This window comes from Cupressus sempervirens, chromosome 4 (genome assembly GCF_028749045.1).
Source record: "Cupressus sempervirens isolate cs-2001-9-10 chromosome 4, ASM2874904v1, whole genome shotgun sequence".
In the NCBI taxonomy this organism is placed as follows: domain Eukaryota; kingdom Viridiplantae; phylum Streptophyta; class Pinopsida; order Cupressales; family Cupressaceae; genus Cupressus; species Cupressus sempervirens.
Window position 1 is genome coordinate 694585418 of NC_143121.1, and position 24128 is coordinate 694609545.

The window sequence follows — 24128 nt, forward strand, 5'->3', positions numbered from 1 at the left end:
TTCAAATTTTCATCACTTGCTTTCATTTCTTCACATATTTTTATTACCCTAGCTAACTAATCATAGAAAAATGGCCATTTAATTTTATCAACCAGATACATAACAGCCTTCCTTTATTTTTCTTCATATTGTAAATTCAGCTCTACATGTAGTGCCCATAGTTTGTTCTTATCTTCATCAAAATCTTTAGTTGTGCAATATTGTGGCCTTTGTGGGGTATCTAGCATTTCTATGAGAGGAGTAGATTTAAAAACCTATACTGGAGGGTGAGGATATGTAATCCTTGGATTGGAAGATCATCCCATTACTTTATTTTCAAGTTGAATTCTCTTTTGAACTTCTTTTTTAAATGCCTCCAAAACTTTTTCATACTTAGATTGTAACTCCAATATTTTATTCTCATCCTTTTTTGTAGTACCCAAAGTTAAATGGGACATCCCAACATTCAAAAGTGCAACCTCTAGAGAATTTGTGTCCTCTACCCTCTTTACAACTATGTTGTCAATCATCCTAGTACTACCTGATTGCAAAGACATTGTTTTGGACCCTTGTCTGATTGACCAAATAACTAAGGTAGCATGGTCTACATTGAAAGTATCACCTTTCATTTCTTATTTGTTCTAATCTAGTATGTCCAACTTATTAGAAATAGAATTAAAAATTAGAGCATCTGCTACATCCCAATTAGGTAGCAGTAAAACACTTGATGCTCTCACCATTTCTCTCCCTTCCTTAGGGGTTAGATTTTGAAATACTTTTATCATTTCTTCTTTTATTTGGTTTTGAACAACTATATCCTCAATTTCTAGATGCTTGATTTTCAACTTACTACACCTTTCCTCATATTTTTCTATGTTTTCTCTCCATGCAAATTGGTGGGAGGCTCTTAACTTAAAAAAACTATCATCTCATAAAAAATTATGGCTATCTTGTTCAATTATAGAATCCAATTCCCTTCCTCTATAGTCTATAGCTATTAAATCTAGGTTTGGCATTGGAGGTTCTTGAAGATTTACCTCATCTAGTTTTTCCTATGGAATAAAAACTCCTCCTTGAGATCCTAGCTATTTAACCTTCTTCACAATGATCTGCTCCTCTCCAATCTACAAAGGAGATTGGGTAGGTAAATACTCCTCGATCTGAGGATCTTGATCTTTTATTACTTTTTGCCTCTTAGGGGAGGGCTCATCAGGTCTTTATTCCAAGACAACACTAGTGGATCCTATTATTTGTTTTCCCTTATCCACAATAATCTTATTATTTTGTATCACATTATAACCTAGTCTCTTTTGGATAATCAACTGTCGTACTCCTACATTGGGAGTGACTGCTAATCTCTTGATAACCTCTTTTGTCTTATCTAGATAAGTAAATTAGTAAAGAATTGTTTTTACTCATTTATGGTTACCATTATTTTAGGAAAGGTTACCATGAGTTTATTGGTTCTATCTACCTTTGTGCTAGCATTATCCAAAGGCTTATAACTCTCATCAAAACCAAAACCCTTGACAAAATCCACCACTTTTCTTTCTTGGTCTCTTGTTCCTACAAGGAGAACTCATTTCTTATTATATCTTCAGGGTAATATGGCTCATGTTTTATTTTACCAAGCTTAGCTCTGATTCTAAATGCCAAGAAATAGAATCCATCAGTATCACAAAACTAGGGAAGGGACACAACAATCTTATATTGGTCTAGTAATTTGTATAAGAATATCTAGCCACCTTTTGTAATCAGAAACTTGTGGGCTATAGTGCAAGTTGGGAAAATTGACCCTCTTCCCCTTTTTACCAAATAACTCTCTTCTAATGCTCCTAGCCACCAAAAAAATTTAGCTACCCCTACATTTAATGGCACCTGGTAGGGAAATACATGAGGAGTTCCTTTAAAACTATAAATCTTTAAAATAGTTGAAATAGAGTATGGGATAATGTCTCCCCAATTATGTGACACTTTCATATTAGTAGGATTGTCTATAGGTCTTATAAGATCTACTTGTTGGGATTAAAGATAGAGTAACTAAGAGGGGGGGTGAATCAGTTACTAACAAAAATTAATCCACAGATCCCTTAGATGTCTTAAAGATCTAGTTACTGCTGATACTCGATAAAAAAATGTTGTAACTCAGTAAATTAAACTATTACTTATCTTCAAGAATTCATGCATGTAACTAAAAAAAAAAATGAACACAAGAGACACCAAGTTTAATGTGGAAACCCAATATGGGAAAAACCACCAAGTAACTAATCACCAATTTTTCACTCTTCTGAAGTGAGCCCTATTAGGAGCCAACCGTGTTAAAGGTTACAATACACACTGTTAAATGTGACCCTGTTAGAGGATTTAATCACCTTGTTAGGAGTGGCCTTGCTAGAGGTCTTTTAGAATAATTCAACTAAACTATCACCTTGTTAGAGGATTTACAAAATGGTTGTTAAACCAACTCTATTAAGAGATTTGAAGTCACTACTACAATGGGTAGAAAGTAATAATGAATTGACCTGAACAAGATGCAACTGAATTTGCTAACTACAGGTCTTTGTTTAGCATCATTAGATCCTCCTTGATCAAGTATAGCTTCTTTGCTCCTCAATAATCTCTTATCATCCTTCAAATTCACTTCCACAATAATAAGTCTTCATATCACATTAATGCCACACACACTTCCACTTCACACTTAGAATTTGCAACTTGACCTCTTGATTATACCATTCATATTGTCAAGTCAACCCATTTATATGTTACATTTATCAATAAACCATACATGAGTTGGCTACAAATATTACCCTAAAAAAGTAAAAATTATTTCATAAAACAATGAAATCCTTTACTGGCCAACCTTGCTCGATAAATACTGCTTGCAAAAATTTCTTAAATTAACCTTCTTGACTTGGTTAACATTGCAATATCTATAAAATCCATTGGCTACTGAGTTTACTTGATAAGAACTAAATTCCTTTATAAGAGCTCGGTAAGAACTACTTCTACCACATTTCCTTTGATGACCGAGTGAGATTGGTAAGAACTGTTTCTACCACATTTCCTTTGATGATTGAGTTAGCTCGGTAAGAATTGTTTACTTAGTAGATACTGCAAGTTTTCTATACTAACCTCCTCGGCTTGGTAGATTTTTTCTTTTTACCTCGCTGACCACCTGAGCTCTATAGACTCTATCTTTTGCCTTGATAACCTTCTGAGCTCGATAGACACTATCCTTTGCCTTGTTCGCCTTTTGAGCTTGATAGACACTATCATTTGCATGCTTACCTTGTGAGCTTGCTAGACACTTTCCTTTGCCTTGCTAACTTTCTGAACTTGGTAGACTTTATCTAATGACTGATATGACATTTGTGTGACATCAAAGACAACACACAATTGAACAATTGTATCCAACAATCTCTCTCTTTGGCATTGATGGCAACATAAGATGTCACAGCATAATGAAATTTGAAAACAAGTCTTTTACTAACAGAATACTTCACTTTCTTCTTCAAATACAACAAACACCCTCTTTCATAATAATCTATCCCTCTTCCACAAACTCTTATTATTTTGCAAATTTTAGAAAGATATGACAATATATTCTCCCTCTTTGACAATACATGCCAAATACAACTCAAAACAACTAAATAGCATTGTACCTAATGTACTGATTCATATGCAATGTCTTCATTGGTTTGCTGCATCAACTGATAGATCTTCAATTTTATTTTTGTTGATGCATCACTAGAACTATATTGTAGTGAGCTTCAGATAGGGGAATGACCCCTAACTTACCTCTTAGATACAAGAATGCATCCTTAAGTAAAGGCTTTCTGAATATGTCAGCAATTTGTTCATTTGTATGGACATATTCCAATCATATTTCCTTTTCTTGCACCAATTCTCTAAAAAAGTGATACTTTATGGAAATATGTTTGGTTTTTGAATGCATCATTGGATTCTTGGAGATGTTAATTGCACTTGTGTTATCACAAAACATAACAACAAGTTCTTTGATTTCTTACTTCATACCTTCCAATAATTGTTTGAACCACACAATGTTTGAGCAATTTACTACTGCTGCAATATATTCAGCCTCTATTGTGGATTGAGATGCACAATTCTACTTTTTGCTTGTCCAAAAAACCAACCTTTTTCCAAGAAAAAAAGCTCCTCCACTTGTGCTCTTTTTGTCATCAATATTTCTTGCCCAATCTGCATCAGTGAACACCTTTAAATCCAAATTTCCTCCAAGTCTATACCATAATCCATATTCTTTAGTTCCCTTTAAATATCTCATGATCCTTTTGATTGCCATCATGTGATTTTCTTTTGGTTTTGTTGAGAATCTTGCTACAATTCCTACTACAAGGGTAATTTCTGGTCTTGTGTGCACTACATATTGCAACTTTCCAATCATAGATCTATACAATGTCTAATCCACTTCCTTTGATTCATCATCCTTGGTAAGTTTTAATCCAGTACACATAGGAGTCCCAACTAATTTGCAGTCTTCCATACCAAACTTTTTCAGTATCTCCTTCATGTATTTAGATTGAGTGATGTAGATGCCATTCTTACTCTATTGAATTTGAAAACCAACAAAGAATTTGATTTCACCAAACATTAACATTTCAAATTCCTTGTTCATTTGTTCTAAAAATTATTTGCAAAGATCATCATTTCCTATGAACAAAGTATCATCTACAAATATTTTTTCCAAAACAATCTTATTATCCGGTCCTTCCTTTATGTACAAACTGCTATTGTCATTAGTTCTTTGAAAACCAATCTAAATAAGATAGTTATGCAATCTTTCATACCATGCTCTAGGGGTTTGTTTCAGACCATATAATGCTTTATGCAATTTGCAGATCATGTCCTTCTTGTCTGGATCAACAAAACCTTCAAGTTGTTCAATGTAAACCTCTTCATCCAATATGCCATTGAGAAATGTTGACTTGACATCCATCTGATAAAATTTGTATCTTTTGAATGCAGCATATGAAAGTAAGGTTCTAACACCTTCCAATCTTGCAACAGGAGAAAAAGTTTCTTGATAGTCTACACCTTCTTCTTGAGAGTATCCTTTGCATACTAGTCTAGTTTAATTTCTTGATACCTTACCATCTTCATTTAGTTTGTTTCTGAATACCCCATTTGTTCCAATCACATTTTTGTCTTTGGGTCTTGGTACAAGGGTCTTTTTTTTTTTCTCTATCTATTCTATCTCTTCATCCATAGCGTCAATCCAACTTTCATTTTCGAGTGCATCTTTGACATTTCTAGGTTCAAAATCAACAAGTAAACAAGTGTCTTTCAACTTCTTTTCATTGTTCCTTTTGATTTATCTCCAATGATCTGATCTAGTGCATGATGCTTTTTGACATACTTGGCTAACATGCGATCCTTGCCCTTTTTCCTTTTGAATAACTTGCATTGTTATCCTTCTATGTCTCAACTTCTAGTTCTAATTCTGGTTGCTCGGGCTCAGTATGATAACTTAGTAGCTTCTATTTGTAACTCGGGTTCTTGTAGCTTGGTAGATACTAAATCGGTTTAAACTTCTTGTGACTTAGTTAATGAGGACTCTAGAGTTGAGGATTCTTAATTAATAGGTATACTTGGCATTATATCACGTTAACTGTAAACAAATCTTCTATAGTCTTTAGGTTCCTTTTTTCTTTCTTCTTCTATTCTTTGTACAAACTCATCAACTTTCACATGTGCACTTTCTATGACTTTGTGAGTAGATAGTTCAAACATCTATATGCTTTACTTTTATAAGAGTATCTTAAAAATATTTCTTCATCATTTTTTACATCAAATTTACCTTTTCTAGATTCTTTCAAAATGTAACATTTTCTTCCAAATACTTTTAGATAACTTACATTGGGTTTGTAGCCATACCACAATTTATAAGGTGTTTTGAATGAGTCCTTTTTCAGCTACACTTGGTTCAAGGTATGAACTGCAATGCTGATAGCTTCCTTCCAATATTTGATAGAAATTCCTTTCTCAATCATTAAGGTTCTTGCACAATCTATGATAGATCTATTCCTTCTTTCTGCTATTCCATTTTGTTCAAGAGTTCTAGGTGCTAAAACCTATCTTTTGATTCCCTTTTCAATGCAAAAGTTATTGAACTCATGTGAAATGAATTCACCACCTTTGTCAGACATTAAGAATTTTAGTCTGCCTATTTCCTTTTCTACTCTAGCCAAATACCATTTGAACTTTTCAAATGCTTTTGATTTCTCTCTTAGGTACATGACAATAATCATTCTTGAATAATCATCAACAATCAAAATGAAGAATTTTTCACAAGTATAAATTTCAATGCCAATAGCTCCACACAAATCAATATGCACAATTTCTAGAACTTCTTCAATTTGATAATTCTTTGTTTTAAAACTAATCTTTCCCATTTTACCAATTTGACAATTCTTGCATAGACCAACCTCAAGTTTCTTTATGTTAGGAATACCTCTTACTTTCCTGAATTTACTGATCTTTATCAAGTTGTCAAAGTTTACATGACATAACCTCTTATGCCATAACCAACTTTCTTCAATTTGAGCAATGAAACATGAACATTTGTCAAGTTCAAGATAAAATAAGTTACCTTTTGTTTGAGTTCCTGATCTAATCATCTTTCCTTTTCCATCCAACAATCTTGCTTTTCCATACATAAGTTTTAATTTGAATCCATTATTGAGTAGCTATGCATTACTCAAAAAATTATGCTTTAGTCCTACCCAATATGAATTATCACATACAAGTTCCTTGGTTAGTGAGATTCTTCCTTTTCCTCTTATACAACAAGGTTCATTGTTACCAAATCTTACACTGCCACCATCATAGTCTTCAAAGTATTCAAACTTAGTTTTATCACTAGTCATGTGATGAGAACAACCACTATCTATGATCCATGTATCATTTCTACTCATATGAGAAATGAGTGTCATTCCTTCATCATTATTAGACTCATCTTTCATAGCAATGTAGACAATTTCATCATCTTCTTCATCATCAGAATCATTAGAATCTTTATCCATGAAACATGTTTTCTTACCTTTATCCTTGAATGATTTGAAGTCTTTCTTGTCATTGTACTTGTGACCTTTCTTCTTATCTTTGTTCTGCTTATTTGGGCACCTAGCTACAATATGTCCAATTTCTTCACAAGAAAAGTAGATTAGAGGAACTTTACCTTTGTATTTCCCTTTGCCTCTTGAATATTTTCTTTCTAGTAGAGCTTCAACCACCTCAAGATCACTATCTAAACTTTGTTATGATTCTTCATCACTATCTAATTGACAATCCTTCATCTTTTTCCCTTTTTTTTTGAGTGAAAGCTTGGCTTCAAATTCTGATTCAATGTTCTTAATAGTTGGAACATAATTGTCATAGTTGTCTAGCTCAAATGCAGTCAATCTTCCAACTATGGCCTCTAAATTTATTTTATGATTTGCCTCGCATCTTCTTTCTTGAATTGCAGAGACTCTGATTGCATAAATGAGAAATAGAGTTCTAAGAACTTTACTTATAAATGTCTCATCATTGATATCTCCTCCAAATGCTTTGATTGCACTAACACATGCTTTAACTATTTCAACATACTTTGCAATGTTTTCATCCTTTCTCATCCTCATTTGATCAAATAGCCCTCTCAAACTTTCTGCTTTGGCTCTTCTCACATTATCATCTCCTCCATAGATCTCTTTTAGCTTGTTGCACATTTCAAATGCAATTTTGCAACCCTTGATGTCATCAAATTCTTCATAACTTAGAGAAGATGCTATATCTATCATCATGTTGTTGTGAGTCTTCTTTTCAGCAATATCATTGATTGATAATGTACCAAAAGGTTCTTCATATTTTTCATCAAGGTACTTTAGCCTTGTATCACCAATAGAAGCTAGATAAAGCCTCATCAATCCTTGCCATGCCGGGGAGTTGTCCTTGTTAAGTATTGGAATTTCCCTTTTGTAATACATCCTAATCTTTAGCATAGATCCTTGAAATATTTTCCTATAAGCACCAAAAGCTTTGATACCAATTGTTGGGATTAAAGATAGAGTAATTGAGAGGGGGGGTGAATTAGTTACTAACAAAAATTAATCCACAGATCCCTTAGATGTCTTAAAGATCTAGTTACTGTTGATACTCAATAAACAAATGTTGTAACTTAGTAAATTAAACTAGTACTTATCTTCAAGCATTCACGCATGTAACTAAAACCAAAAATGAACACAAGAGATACTAGATTTAACATGGAAACAAAATATGGGAAAAATCACCAAGCAACTAGTCACAAATTTTTTACTCGTCTAGAGTGAGCCCTGTTAGGAGACAACCCTGTTAAAGGTTACAATACACATTGTTAGGTGTGACCCTATTAGAGGATTTAATCACCTTGTTAGGAGTGGCCTTGCTATAGGTCTTTTAGAACAATTCAACTGAACCATCACCTTGTTAGAGGATTTACAAAATGGTTGTTAAACCAACTCTGTTAAGAGATTTCAAATCACTGCTGCAATGGTTAGAAAGTAACAATGAATTGACTTGAACAAGATGCAACTAAATTTTCTAACTACAAGTCTCTGTTCAACATCATTAGATCCTCCTTGATCAAGTATAGCTTTGTTGCTCCTCAATGATCTCTAATCATCATTCAAATTTGCTTCCACAATAATAGGTCTTCATATCGCATTAATTCCACACACACTTCCACTTCACACTTAGAATTTGCAACTTGACCTCTTAATTATACCATTCAAATTGTGAAGTCGGCCCATTTACATGTTACAATTACCAATAAACCATACATTAGTCGGCTACAAATATTACTCTAAAAAAATAAATGTTATTTCATAAAACAATGAAATCCTTTATTGGCCGACCCTACTCGGTAAATACTGCTTCCAAAAATTTCCTAAGTTAACCTTCTTGACTCGGTTAAGATTGCAATATCTATAAAATCCTTTGGCTATCAACTTTACTTAGTAAGAACTGAATTCCTTTATGAGAGCTCGGTAAGAACTACTTTTTCCACATTTCCTTTGATTATTGAGTGAGCTTGGTAAGAGCTATTTTTGCCACATTTCGTTTGATGATTGAGTTATCTCGGTAAAAACTAATTACTTAGTAGATACTATAAGTTTTCTCTAATAACCTCCTAGGCTTGGTAGATTCTATCTTTTTGCCTCGCTAACCATCTGAGCTTGATAGACTCTGTCCTTTGCCTTGCTGACCTTCTGAGCTCAGTAGACACTGTCCTTTGCCTTGCTAACCTTTTGAGCTCGGTAGACATTGTCCTTTTCCTTGCTAACCTTCTGAACTCGGTAGACATTGTCCTTTTCCTTACTCACCTTCTAAGCTTAGTAGAAACTGTCCTTTGCCTTGCTAACCTTCTGAGCTTGGTAGACTTTATTTGATGATAGATATGACATTTTTGTGATATCAAAGACAACACACAATTGAAAAATTGTATCCAACACCACTAGTGCCTTAGATACTCTAGGATTGTCCCTCAATAATAGACATCTTAGTTTTGAAGTGAAGTACCTATCAAATCTAATAAAACTAGCATTCTCTACATCCCAAGTCATATCTACACTCCATAACTAGATTGGCTGTGCTTCTCCATCCTATTCTTTGTTCAAATTCATTTCCTTACCAAAATATGCTACTCCTTTGAACAAAAACATATGCATCAACAAAGAATAGTGACCAAAAGTTTTATCTACCTTCCCTTTTGGCAATCCCAACTAGGCCTGTATGAATTTATTTTGCTAAAAAGGAGGCAAAATAAAAAATAGCATCAACACCAAAGGAAGAAATATAAGCAATCATATACATAAAACTTATGGGCATGCCATTTTGTTCATCTTCTCCAAAAACTCTACACAAAGTCATATATGCCTCCATAGCCATGAAATACTCCTTTTTAAAAGGTTCCTTAGATGTTGTTGTGATTACTAACAAATTCTCAAATTTTCCTATATGTGCCCTCAATGTACCTTGCCTAATTGCATCCTTCTTAGATAAGTATTCTTTTTCTAACTCTTGTTGGTTAATGGGTACATGATAATCTATCAATGGCTCTAGGCCAAAAACCTCTCAAATTTCCTCATAGTTTCTTGTGATCAGAGACTCACCATCAATTATTCTTACTACTCTAATTCTTGAATAATAATTTTTTGCAATAGCCTCTAGGGGGTAATAATCCATAAAAACATTAGGAACCACTAGCTTTCCCAAATCAAAATTTATAGTGTTCCCATGAAGGGCAAACAACTTTCTTTCTGAGAACCATTTTTTAAACAAAGAAAGCCTAGCTTGAGAATTTTTAGCATCCCTAACCCAATTTCCTTGATCATATAACCTGTCTATTATTTTGAGTCTAGGGTTTAAAGAGGTAAACTTTTTTACTTTAATTGTGGTGCGCCCATGTGCTCTTTCCCTTAGTCACAATGTTGCATTGAATAATCAATGTGCAACTCTTCATAGTGACTTAGTGATGATCATTGATTTAACTTCAATCCAATGATCATGGTTCTTCATCTTCCCTTTCCTTTTGAGTGTGGATCCATGTAACACATGACTTGGAAAATTCTTGGCAGGCTGGTAAAGCATTCAATATTTTAATTCTTTTTGTGACATCATAAGATTGGTCTCCATCATGTTTCATCCTTTTTGGTAAGGCACTATGTCACTATTGACATAAAATAAGGACTTTTTGGTCATGACATATGACCTCCTGTATTCTTAAAAACTTTGGCAGATACAAATTTTTAAAGGATGCCAACATGTCAAGGTGATTACATGGCTTGTTGTTGATGAAGTGAGTGTTTGAAACCCACTTTTTTGAATTGTTGTCACATTTCTATTTTTTTTTCAAGGCACTATGTCGCTACCAGTGGGATTCCTTTATTTCTTGATCATGACATAGCAACCTTCTTAATTTTGAGATAATGGGTGTTGCACACATTGCATAATATTGTTATTTTATTATTTTATTTTTATTATGTAATGTTGTACCTAGATGGACGAGAAACATGTAAATATTCTCATGGAATATTCTTGATGAGTTGTATTGTAACATTGTGAAAATATTTCATGTAATTATTTAATATTGGGGAAAAGAATTAAATGCCCAATATTAAATGTGGGGTTAGTGGGTTAGGTAGCAGATGGTTTTAGCACATGGTTTATGTAATACCACTTGGTGGTTTTGTGGGATTTGCTACTATATAAGCAGCCACAAGGGTAGTTGTTGTAAAGAGAGAAGAAAAAGAGTGAGAAAGGCAAGAGTCGAGCGGGACAAGGCTTGACAGGTTAGCCAAGGGAGCATTTGTGAAGGTTGAAAGCATGGCATGGGATGTGTGGATTCATGCTTGTTCACATAGTTTGCTCGGTTGTGGCTATGGTCATGAAGGTTTCCATGGTTGTATGGAAATGATATTTTTGCTAAATAATACATGGTGATGGATGCTTTTGGAGGCTGGGTTTTTCCCTCAATGAGGGTTTCCCAGGGTATATCTTGTGTCACAATTTTGTGGGTATGTTGTCTATTCTCTTGCATGTGGATTTTAATTCCGTGTTTATTTTAGATCTATTATGGGTTATGTGGAAACGGTTATATTCTTTGTTTCCAAGTTACCTTACAAGTGGTATCAGAGCTATGGTTTTATTATTGTAACCCTAGATTGAATCCATGGGAATGCATGAGAGGATAAAAAAGAAAGGGCAAGATATGTGAATGATTTATTGCAGATCTGAGGGTTTTTGGGTTTGCTGTTATGATGGGATGTTAAAAGATTTGGGCATGTGAAATTGTTGGACAAAAAGATTTTTTTGGATGTTTCATTTAAATGAGGGTTTTGGGGGGTAGCTTGCAAAAATGACCTCCTGGGTAAAAATAGACCTCACCATTGGATCCGGGTCGACATTTCCATAAAATTTGATATATAATATGCCCTAGTTTGGCCATGTTCACAGAAAATGAAAGAGTTTTTTGTTTTCAGCCCATGATGGCCATCAAATTTAATCCCGTCAGAATTTTCGTCACTGAAAAAATAATAAAAAATGAAAAATCGTACTGAAAATTCTAAAAAGATTGTCTTAGTAAAATGGCCATAACTTTCTCTCAAAATATCAAATTTTAGAGTTCTTATAGGCGTTGGAAAGCTAATTCAGAGCACTAAAAGATGGTGTAGATTTGGTTCTATGATTTTGACATTTTGTCAAGTTTTAAGAGCCCTAAAGTCAGATGTTGTTTATTTTGAGCACGAATTGGGGCATAACTTGGGCATACAGAGTCAGATTTTGGACTTCGAGTAGTCAACGGAAAGCTCTTGGAGAGTTCTACACATTGGTTCAGATTTGGTGCAAGTTTGGCATGATTTATTTATTGATATATTGATCTGAATAGTTTATGGTATATATTTTGACTATGGTAACATTGTGAGTTTATGGCATTGGAGATTTAAAATTTGATGTCATTGTATACTCAGTTCATATTTTAGATTAGTCTCATGATGATATGGTTATCAGTGTTTAGTTTTGATATGCATGATGACTTGTTGGGTCTACAAGTTGTGCAGTGTTGTAAGCGGTCTATACTTACAGGTTGCATTTATAGCTTGGTTATGGGTTGTCTTTACCCATTGATCTTTCATTATTGATGCATATTCAAATTGGTGGCTTGGATTTGGGTTGTCTATGCCCTAAGTCACATGATCTACTATTTTCTTCATGTAGAAGGGATGAGATGTTGTTACCAGGTACAGTCATAGCAGAGGATTGTGGTTGACTATGTTGACAGGTTGGACATATTGAGAGCCAGATGCTCGGTTCATGGATGTGATCATGGTCTCATGGATTTTTGGCATGACATGATTGGTTATACAGGTACATCCTTGATATTCATTAGCTTGGATTTTCTGATTTAGTTATGGTGGTATATCTTCTTGGTTGAGGATCATGGTTATTTGGTTTCTTTTGAGGAGCTCATAATGTGCACTTTGAGTTCTTTGATGGTTTGATGCCTTGGTTGATTCTCATGGTTAGAGGATGGTTTTTCATCATGATGTCATGGATAGCTTGGATACATGGTTTAGTAGGAGCTTGTGACAGTGATGGGGTGACAGTGTAGGATTAGTTCCTAGTTTGGTTTATATCTTCTTGGTTTGGAGAGGATGGATTTTATGATGCCATAGGTGACTTGGTACCACGGTTGAGTGGGAGTTTTTTGGCATTGATATATTTATTAAGTGTTTGCAGATGTTGGAAGTTTGTCTTAGATCCTGTTGCTGCAGAAGCGTCTTTGACATTTGCATGGTACACTTGTTATCTTCATGGTGTGTGAAGATGGTTAGATCTTGAGGACTCATAGAGTTCTTGGTTATCTTCATGGTATGTGGAGATGGTTCTTCCTGGTATGTGGAGATGGTTCTTCCTGGTATGTGGAGATGGTTTTTTCTTCATAGTGTGTGGAGATGGTTGCATCTTGAGGACTCACAGGGTTCTTGGCAAAGGTGTGGTTTATATTTTTTATTTGGCATGTTATCCTTGGTATGAGGATGGTTTCATTATTATGTCATGGTATACTCTTGATACACGTTTAGAGTTGTGACATGTTATAGTATGTTCATGTGGAGCATGTTATCTCTTTGGTTGAGATGGTTAGATCGTGCTGTCCTGTTTATGTTCCTGAGGCCATGGTTGGAACTTTGACATTGATCTTGGTTTAATTTCTTGGTATTGAGTACACTGATCATAAGCTAGATACTTCATGATATTGCTATGTTGCATTTGGAGTTGGCATGGATTGATTGGTTACAGGTGCTCATGGATACTTAGAGACGGTGGTGACACTGATTTCTATTGGATTAGAGAAGTATTTGTTGGAATGGTTGATGGTTTCAGCAGGAAGTCCGAGGGGCAGTCACCTGATATGGACTGTAGAGGAGATTGTTCTTAGATGAGTCTTGGTTGGAGACTTGGGTATCTTGATGAGCATTCTCATTCCCCTCTCTTGGTCTACTTGGCGGTTTGCTACTTGAGAGGTATAGCCCATTGTTTCTCTCAGTTGCATTATATTTATGCTTGTCTTTCATGAAAATGGATCTTGAGCTATGGTACATGAGTTAGTTCTGGAGGGTTCATTTGAGAGATGGTTTAGCATTGGTTATCTCCATGTGCATATGTTGTTATGCTGGTTGAGTTTGGGAGATGGTTTTATATTGGGCATTTCCTTAGTTTAGGAATGGTTTTATTGAGTTTGATCTTCTTGTGAGAGGCTTACATCCATGATTAGTTATATGGTATGGTTTGGGTGTTGTTGAGGCTTCTTGTTGGGGTTTTATGGAGGAGATCATACTTGCACAGTTTACATCTAGAGGTGTGTGTAGAAGGTCATGATACAGGTTATGATTTGCATGGTTTCTCTGGTCTTGGTTATCTTCCTGGATGTTCAGTTTTGACTACATTGGATTTGAGATTGGTTGGAGATTGTGATCACTGATTTGTGCTCATGTATGTCATGTGAGAGATGACATGGTTATTCCTTTATCTCTTTCCTTTGTTGGTTGTGGAGAATTTGGGAGATTGTTGGAGACTTGTTATAAGAGTTTTTCTTGCAGGATATTAGTTTATGTATTGTGGATGTCCTTGATACTACATGGATTCACTTCTTTGAGATGTGTTGAGTGGATTGGTTATAGATTTGACATTATCTTTTGCAATGGGAGCTTCTTGGTATATATGTGGAAGGTATTGCTCTTGAGGCTTGTGATTGCAGGTTGCAAATTGGATATGTCAGTGATATGAGATTCACTTGTTATACCTTTGAGGTATGGATAGTTGGATGGGTTTGGCACTTTGTTGTGGGTGCTATTTCAGCTATGGATATTTTGACAACTACGGATACATGTGATTACCGTTGGATCAAGTTTTTTTGTGCTTGGAATTTTAGTTGGTACATGATTTTATGATCTTCTAATGTGACAGGTTGGGTGGTTTTCTCTTTGGATGGCTTCTATGTATGTCTAGTGGGAGTGGCATAATAGGAGGTGAGATCATTCATGTTCGAGATGCTGGATACTTTGATTTTGTTGTGAGTACCAGGATGGAGCACTTAGTGTATTTTGATCCATGATGGTGGATGTGCTGGGAGGGATTGTTCCCTTGTTCATTTATGTGGCTACGGATTGACCCTATGCAATGTATACAACAAGTGGGAGATTTTTGAGATAATGGGTGTTGCACACATTGCATAATATTGTTATTTTATTATTTTATTTTTATTATGTAATGTTGTACCTAGATGGAAAAGCAACATGTAAAGATTGCCATGGAATATTCTTGATGAGTTGTATTGTAACATTGTGAAAATATTTCATGTAATTATTTAATATTTTGAAAAAGAATTAAATGCCCAATATTAAATGTGGGGTCAGTGGGTTAGGTAGCACATGGTTTTAGCACATGGTTTATGTAATACCACTTGGTGGTTTTGTGGGACTTGCTACTATATAAGCAGCCACAAGGGTAGTTGTTGTAAAGAGAGAAGGAAAAGAGTGAGAAAGGCAAGAGTCGAGCGAGACAAGGCTTGACAGGTTAGCCAAGGGAGCATTTGTGAAGGTTGAAAGCATGGCATGGGATGTGTGGATTCATGCTTGTTCACATAGTTTGCTCGGTTGTGGCTATGGTCATGAAGGTTTCCATGGTTGTATGGCAATGGTATTTTTGCTAAATAATACATGGTGATGGATGCTTTTGGAGGCTGGGTTTTTCCCTCAATGAGGGTTTCCCAGGGTATATCTTGTGTCACAATTTTGTGGGTATGTTGTCTATTCTCTTGCATGTGGATTTTAATTCCGTGTTTATTTTAGATCTATTATGGGTTATGTGGAAACGGTTATATTCTTTGTTGCCAAGTTTCCTTACACTTAAGGCTCTTGAAAATCTAGTGCCAAGAAAATATCCATCTTTCTACCATGATTACCATAATCAATGATTTTGACAATGTATTGAAAGTGGACATCCACATTATCAATTGAGAATTTTTTGGTGGTCATTCATTCCATAATGTCTTGCACTTTTTAAAATTTTGGTAAGGTGCTATGTCACTACTAGTAGGGTGCTTGTATTTTCTAGTCATGACATAGCAACCTAGCAGAAAATACCAAAAACTAGTGATGACTGTTGCAACCTATTCTAGCTGGTCCCTTCTCCAATACTGAAAACTCTAACACCAACCACATCATAAAAAAGTTTGAAGCAATTAAGATTCTAGTGCATCCTTCTATTTTGTGGTAGTTTCTATTTTGCATGCGCTAAAATCCTTGCATTTCCTTTAAGTGACATAATGACCACTACAGATCTCGCATAGATCTAATGGTGTAAAAACTTTAGGAACAAACGATAGAAAAGTGAAATTAAAAAAAAAAAGATTTGAGAGAATATTCCAAATTTAAACAACTACCCACCTAATAAAAATTTGAAATACATAAGACCTAAAAAGTTTAATTGGAACACAAAACTTATCAGAGTAGGATTTTTCATAGGACTGAAAAAAAGAAAAACCAAAGAACCAAACCCTCATAAATAGGATATATGACATATCTGATTTTTTACATTTAATATTTTAGGAATATTTTAACCTCGTGAAAATTAGATCAACACTATGTAGACTTCTTCTTCTAGTATACCAATTAGAAATGTGGATTTAACATCCATTTGATAGACTTTGAATCCTTTGTAGGTAGCATATGCAAGTAGAGTTCTTACTCCTTCCATTCTTGCAATAGGGCAAAATGATTCCCCATAATCTATTCATTTTTCTTTGGCATATCCTTTACAAACTAGTCTAGATTTGTTTCTTGTGATTTCACTATGTATATCTAGCTTCTTCCTAAAGACCCACTTGGTAGCAATCACATTTTTGTCATCTAGTTTTGGAACTAAACTCCAAGTTTTATTCTTCATTATCTTCTCAATTTCTTCTTCCATGGCTTTGCACTAGTCATCATCTTCTACTGCATCTCTTACTATCTTGGGTTCTTTCTGGCTCAACAAGCATGTTTCATTTCTTAGTCTATTCCTTTTCATTGGTTTAGCATCTTTGTTTCTAATGATTTGTTCATTGGGGTGATGTCTTCTAACATACTTGGACAATCTTGGCTCAGTTCTTGTTCTTAAATTTTTTCTTCCGAGTCACTATGCATATTTCTTTCAGGTATCTCTCCATCTCTTTCATGTGTGCTAAGCTCAAAATTAGAATGTACAGTTTCATCTTTCTATAAGTCAGCATCTAAATGCAACTTAGTTCTTGAATTGAGGTTGTCATTCACTAGCTATGACTTTGTAGTTAGTTAAACTTGCTATTGATTCCAAACTTTATTAGTAGCTACTTCTTCAATAGGCATTCCTTCATAGAACTATACAAATTATTTGTATTCTTCTAGTCTTTTTATGGGTTCAACATCATGAACTTCTATGTATTCATCAAAATTTGCATTTGTACTCTCCATAAATTTGTTAGTGTTCATATTTAGACACTTTTATGCTTTACTTCTTATGGAGTAGCCAAGGAATATACCTTCATCACTTTTTGCATCAAACTTACCATTTCTAGCATCTTTAAGAATATAGCATTTTCTCCCAAATACTTTGAAATGTTTTACATTGCGTGAGTGTCCATACCATAATTCAAAAGGTGTTACATTTTTACTTTTCTTGAATTGCACTTAGTTGAGGGTATAGATATCTATACTTATAGCTTTTCTCCAGTATTTTAGTGCAACATTCTTCTCCATCATAAATGTCTTAGCACAATCCATTATTGACTGATTTCTTCTTTTAGTAATTCCATTTTGTGGAGGGGTCCTTGGTGCAGAAGTCTATCTTTTGACCCCTTTATCATTATAGAACATCTCAAATTCTCTTGATGTGAACTTGTTAGAAATATAATAGGAGTAACTGAGAGGGAGGTGAATCAATTACTACTAAAATAAATCCCATATCCCTTAGATTTCATCAATAAAATTTAGACTAATAAAACTTATTGCTACTGATGCTCAATAAACAATAAGAAATTGCTATAACTTAGTAATTAATTATCCTTAAGATGTTATTAGTAATTAATTAACCTTAATTGAATGCATGAGAGAAAAGAAATGAACACATGAGACACAAAAAATTAATGTGGAAACCCAATATGAGATAAACCACCAATGTGACTAGCTACTATTTTTCACTCTTATGAAATGAGGACTATTAGGAGACAACCTAATTAAAGGTTACAAAACACACTATTAGGTGTGACCTTGTTAGAGGATTTAATCACCCTATTAGGAGTGACCTTGTAAGAGGTCTTTAAAAAAATTCAATGGAATTGTCACCTTGTTAAAGGATTTGCAACTAGCTATTAAACCAACTCTGTTAAGAGATTTTAGATCACTACTACAATGGTTAGAGAGTAACAATGAAATGACCTAATTGTGATGCAACTAAATTGCTAAATCTAGATCTCTATTCTACTTAAACTTGATCCTTCCTAATCAAATGTTACTATTGTACTCCACAAGGATACCTGCTTATCCTTTCAGTTCACTTCCTCTCTTTTATTTTTCAATTCAATCAACACACTTCCACACAATTGAAATCTCAACTTGACCTTATTCTTATATTATCTAGATTGTGAAGTCAGCTCAAATACAAATTTGAATGACCAATATTCATTACCCTAGTTGGCTAGAACCAATACTTAAAATAATTAAGCTTCTTATACCAAAATAATAAAATCCTTCATTAGCCAACACTGCTCAGTAAAAACTAGTTTTGAGATGATTTCTAGTGTTAATGAATAGAGACTCAGTTAATGCTATGAACTTACAAAAATCCTTTAGTAGTTGAGTGAACTTGGTTAGCACTAACTCTGTTCAACTTTCCTTAGTTAACCAAGTGAGCTTGGTTAACACTCTTTTTTGCAAGAATTCCTTCTATGCTTGAGTGAGCTCAGTAGACACTATCTTCACATAGAGTAAACTTAGAATACTCAGTAGAGAAGGAAAGCTATCTTGCTAACCATGTGATCTTGGTATTAACTATCAAATGATATGACATTTGTGTAACATCAAAGACAACTCACAAATAAACAATTATATCCAAAAATCTCCCTCTTTGGCATTGATGGCAACACAACATGTCACAGCTCAATGAAATTTGGGAACAAGACTCATCTGACAAAAAGTTTCTCCTTCATTTTAGTAATCTCCCTATATGAAGGAATTACATAATTTCTCCCACTTGGAATGATAAATTATTTTTTAGAAAGATAGTTAAATTCTCCCTCTTTGAAAATGCATGCGAAGGACAACACATGCCAAATTAGTATCAATGTACCTTAAGTACTAATTCATATGCACTATTCATTTTATTATGTTGCACCAACTTATTGACCTTCAACTTGGTTCCTATTGATGCATCACTAAACTTTATTTAGTGAGCTTTAGATAGGGGAATGATCCCTAGCTTACCTCTTAGATACAAGAATGCATCCTTAGGTAATGGCTTGGGGAATATATCTGCAATCTATTCTTTTGTTTGGACATATTCCAATCTGATTTCCTTGTCCTGCACTAGTTCTCTAACAAAGTGATATTTTATAGCAATGTGCTTTGTTTTGGAATGCATCACTAGGTTCTTTGATATGTTAATTGTGCTTGTGTTATCACAATACATGACTATTGGTTCTTTGATTTCAACCTTCATTCCTTCCAACAATTGTTTGAACCAAATAATTTTAGAACAATTTACTATTGTTGCCACATATTCTGCTTCTTCTTTGAATTGAGATGTGTTGTTTTGCTTCTTGCTTGTCCAAGATTCCAACCTTTATGAAGAAAGAAAGCTCCACCACTAGTTTTTTTTTTCATCAAGATTTCCTATCCAATCAGCATCAATAAATACTTTTAGGTTTAGATTACCTCCAAATTTGTACCCTAATTCATAGTCTTCATTGACTTTCAGATATCTTAGATTCTTTTAATTGCCATCATGTGGTTTTCTCTGAGTTTGGCTAAGAGTTTTTCCACTATCCCAACTACTAAGGCAATATCAGGCCTTGTATGTACTACATATTGTAATTTTCCAATCATTCATCTGTATAAGGAATGATCTACTTCTTTGGAGTCATCATCTTTGGTAAGCTTTAGTCTAGTACACATGAGGGTTCCAACTAGTTTTGAATCTTCTATTCCAAACTTCTTGAGTATCTCTTTGATATACTTAGATTGAGTAATATAAATACCATTTTTGTCTTGTTGTATTTGCAATCCAACAAAGAATTTTATCTCATGAAACATGGACATCTCAAACTCTTTACTTATTTTTTCTAAAAATGCTTTGCATAGGTCATCATTTCCTATAAATAGAGTGTCATCCATAAATATTTCTACTAACACAATCTTCTGATCTAGTCCATCTTTAATATACAAACTACTATTATCATTTGTTCTTTGAAAACCAATCTATATCAGATAGTTTTGTAATCTCTCAACTAAGCTCTAGGAGCCTGTTTGAGACCATATAGACTTAGAGCTTTGTGTAATTTGCAGACCATGTCCCTTTTGTCTGGATCAACAAAACCTTCTAGTTTTTCAATGTACACTTCATCATCAAGAATTCCATTTAAGAATGCAAGTTTATCATCCATCTTATATACTTTGAATCCTCTATGAGTTTTTTGGTAAACAGATTGTCCTTTTAAATAAACTCTCCGAATGCCCATTTCTGAAAGAACAATTAGATGCCAACAATTGGATAATCTATCATGAGATTGATAGATTTCCTCTGAATTGGAAGGTATAGCTCCTTTATGGAATGATATGCAATGAATTTGTTTTATTGCCTAAACTAATTGGGTATGTTCTTAACCCGAGAATGGAAGAGGAAAACCAAGCCAGCCCTAGACAGAACTAGCTCAGGTAGAGAATTCAGTTCTACACCTAGCCAACCCCAAGAATTCACATTTCCTATGACTCCTCGACATTGGTAATGCAATGTGAATGCTATGTATGCAAATGCATTGGAAAATGAAATGAAAGAGAGTGTTAAATAATCCCAATTCTTGTAACAGGAATGTCTGCAAATACTCTGATCTACAACCCATTCATAATTCAACACAAGATGGAAGATGATGCCCAAAACTAAAAATAACAATACTCTGATTGATAATAATCAAAGGAGAAATACTAAATGCTCTGATTTAGAATGAAACCCATGTTGCTTTGAACAATAAGAATACTCAAATTTTATTTTCTCACAACTTATGCTCAATCTATTACAAAAACTCAAACTCTTAACCTGCACAAAGAAAATATGAAACAAAATAACTAAGCCTCTTCCCCTACTCTAGCTCTCTGTTTCTTGCAGAAAGGAAGAACCTATATGTAATGCAAAAAAATATCTAAATTAAAATGCCCTCTCTTTTGTTCCAACTCTCTGACTGTCTGCAGAAAAGACCCTCCTCTTTTCATGTCATCGAATTACATATTTAACACTTTCCCTTTGCTTGGCGGTGACTTTTCAGTTGCCAAGATAACTCTTTCTTTTAACGAGTTGATTAATCATTTTCATCTAATCCACTTGCTGGCTAATGGCCTTCTATTTTTAAATATAATACCTTTGTAATTTTGAATTTGAAACTTTACATCAATTACACTTTGGTTAGTGTAATCGAACCATGGATTAATAATTGATATTCTGCATTTATAAACAAGTGTCTATTTTTTGTCAGTGGGTTCTTCCTATACATCTTTTCTGACCTTTCATCTTCCATTAATTCTTTGCATAATGTCACTAGATCTCTTTCTTCTTCTAGAAATCAAGTGTCCATATTTTTCCTGCCGGTTAATAACTCCAAAATCACAACCCCAAAGCTCCATACATTACTCTTAGGGAAGACATGGCCATCTTTAAGCATCTTGGGAGCTAAGTAGGCCTTTTCTCTATTGGCAATGGTGGGATTTTTTTTGGGGCTTGTTTGTAAAGCAGTAATCCAAAAGTCTGGCATTGAGATCTCTGTCGATTTGAATGTTGATCGTCTAGAAGGACCTATACACCACCTATTTTGCATTACTCAATAGGAGACAAATCATGAAGCAAGGTGAGGCCTTGAGCTACATCGAGGGCGAGGTGAAGCCTGGAAGGCCAATCCAAAACACATTTTGGGGCATTCGAAGAGTACAAGAGACGATCTAGAGTACCTTTCATCATCCTCTCATAAATTACAATTTGTTCCGACTTGGGGTTTGTTTGTCCCTGTGAAGGGGAAATGTGGACATGAAATGCCATCATAGAGCAAAGATGAGGGTGTTGTAGTCATGCCACAGACCTCAACTCTGCCACCCATTTTTGAGCTAACTGAGAGAAAGTCTCAGTAATGAATTCCACATTGCCATCTCCTATAGTTTTCTCTTGAAGAGCATCTTCCAGTTCTTTTCTTTCACATATATCCAATGGAAGCCTAGATACCTCAACCTTCTTGATGTTGATTTCAGTTTCAAGTTCTGCCTTCAGCTCAATGGGCATCACTTCTTCTTGGTGTAGAGAGTTAATTTTGTCTAAAACATTTCTATTCTCATCCAAGATGTTTGAATTGATAGGACTAACCTCTTTTTCTGCTACAATAGACTCGGCTGAATTTGGCTCATTGAAGTTGTTAGGTTCTAGTTTCTCCTCTATAGTAATATTTCCCATAGATGCTCCAAATTTCTCTACCTTAGCCGCAGTAAGCATTGTTCTTGCTTCTGGCTTGAGAGTAACATTCTTCTCAAAATCTAGAGCCTAAATTGATGTTTTGCATATATCATTCTCTACAATAGAAGGCAGAGTTGAATTTGGTTCTTTGAGGTCATCAGGTTCATAATTCTCCTCTCTATCAAAAAAATCAAACTGAGGTGATTATTTTGACTTCTTTAGGCTCAAACCCAGTAACCTTCATTTTTTCCCTGCTCCAAAGTAGCAATCTCTTGTAAAGTGTTTGTCTTACCATCCAATGCAATTGAATTGTTTGAAACTTCAGCTCCTTGCTCTTGATCAAGAATCGATGATGCGCAGATTTTGTTGCCTTCAACAAGCGGCAGGTTATCTAACTTTTCTCTTTTGTTGTTAATTATGTTTTTAGCATCCTCTTTATTGTTAGCTTTGCCTACCTATAACGACTTATACCTAGACTCAAGACTAACTAAATTGACTTGAAAGGACCATGTGACTCCAATATTGCCAAAAAAAATGGGTGACTTAAAGTCAGGCAACAGAGTTGCATATGCAAGTAAAGTCCTAACACCTTCCAATCTTGCAACAAGGGAAAAAGTCTCACCATAATCAATACCTTCTTCTTGAGAATAACCTTTACATACTAATCTTTCTTTGTTTCTTGATGCTTTTCCATCTTCATTCAACTTATTTTTGAATATCCATTTTGTGCCAATCACATTTTTATCTTTAAGCCTAAGTATAAGAGTCCAAGTTTTATTCTTTTCAATATGTTCTATTTCTTCATTCATAGCCTCAATCCATCTTTCATTTTCTAGTGCATATTTAACACTTCTAGTTTCAAATTGAACAACTAAACATGTAACTTTTAGTTTGGTTCTTGTCATTGCTCCATTTGATTTATATCCAATAATCTAATCAAGTGTATGGTGCCTTCTAACATACTTAGCCAATATAGGTTCTTTTCCTTTTTAATGAATTGTACTATCTTCATTTTAAATATCAACTTTAGGCTCAAGTTGTTTAGACTTGGTAGGCATTAACCTGGTAGCTTCAGAATGTGACGTAGGTCCCTATGACTTAGTTTGCACTACTTGTAACTTGGTAACTATGCAGAGCTCAAGAGGTGAACTCTCCTTATTATCAAGGATGTTTGGAAATGTATCTGGTTCAAAGTAGAAAAATATTCTATAATCTTTTGATTCCTTTTTTCTTTCTTCTTCAATCTTTTCTAAAACTTATCAATTCTCACATGTGCACTTTCTATAATTTTATGATTAGACAAGTTCAAACATTTATATGCTTTACTTCTGTAGGAATATCCTAGAAATATACCTTCATCACCTTTTACATCA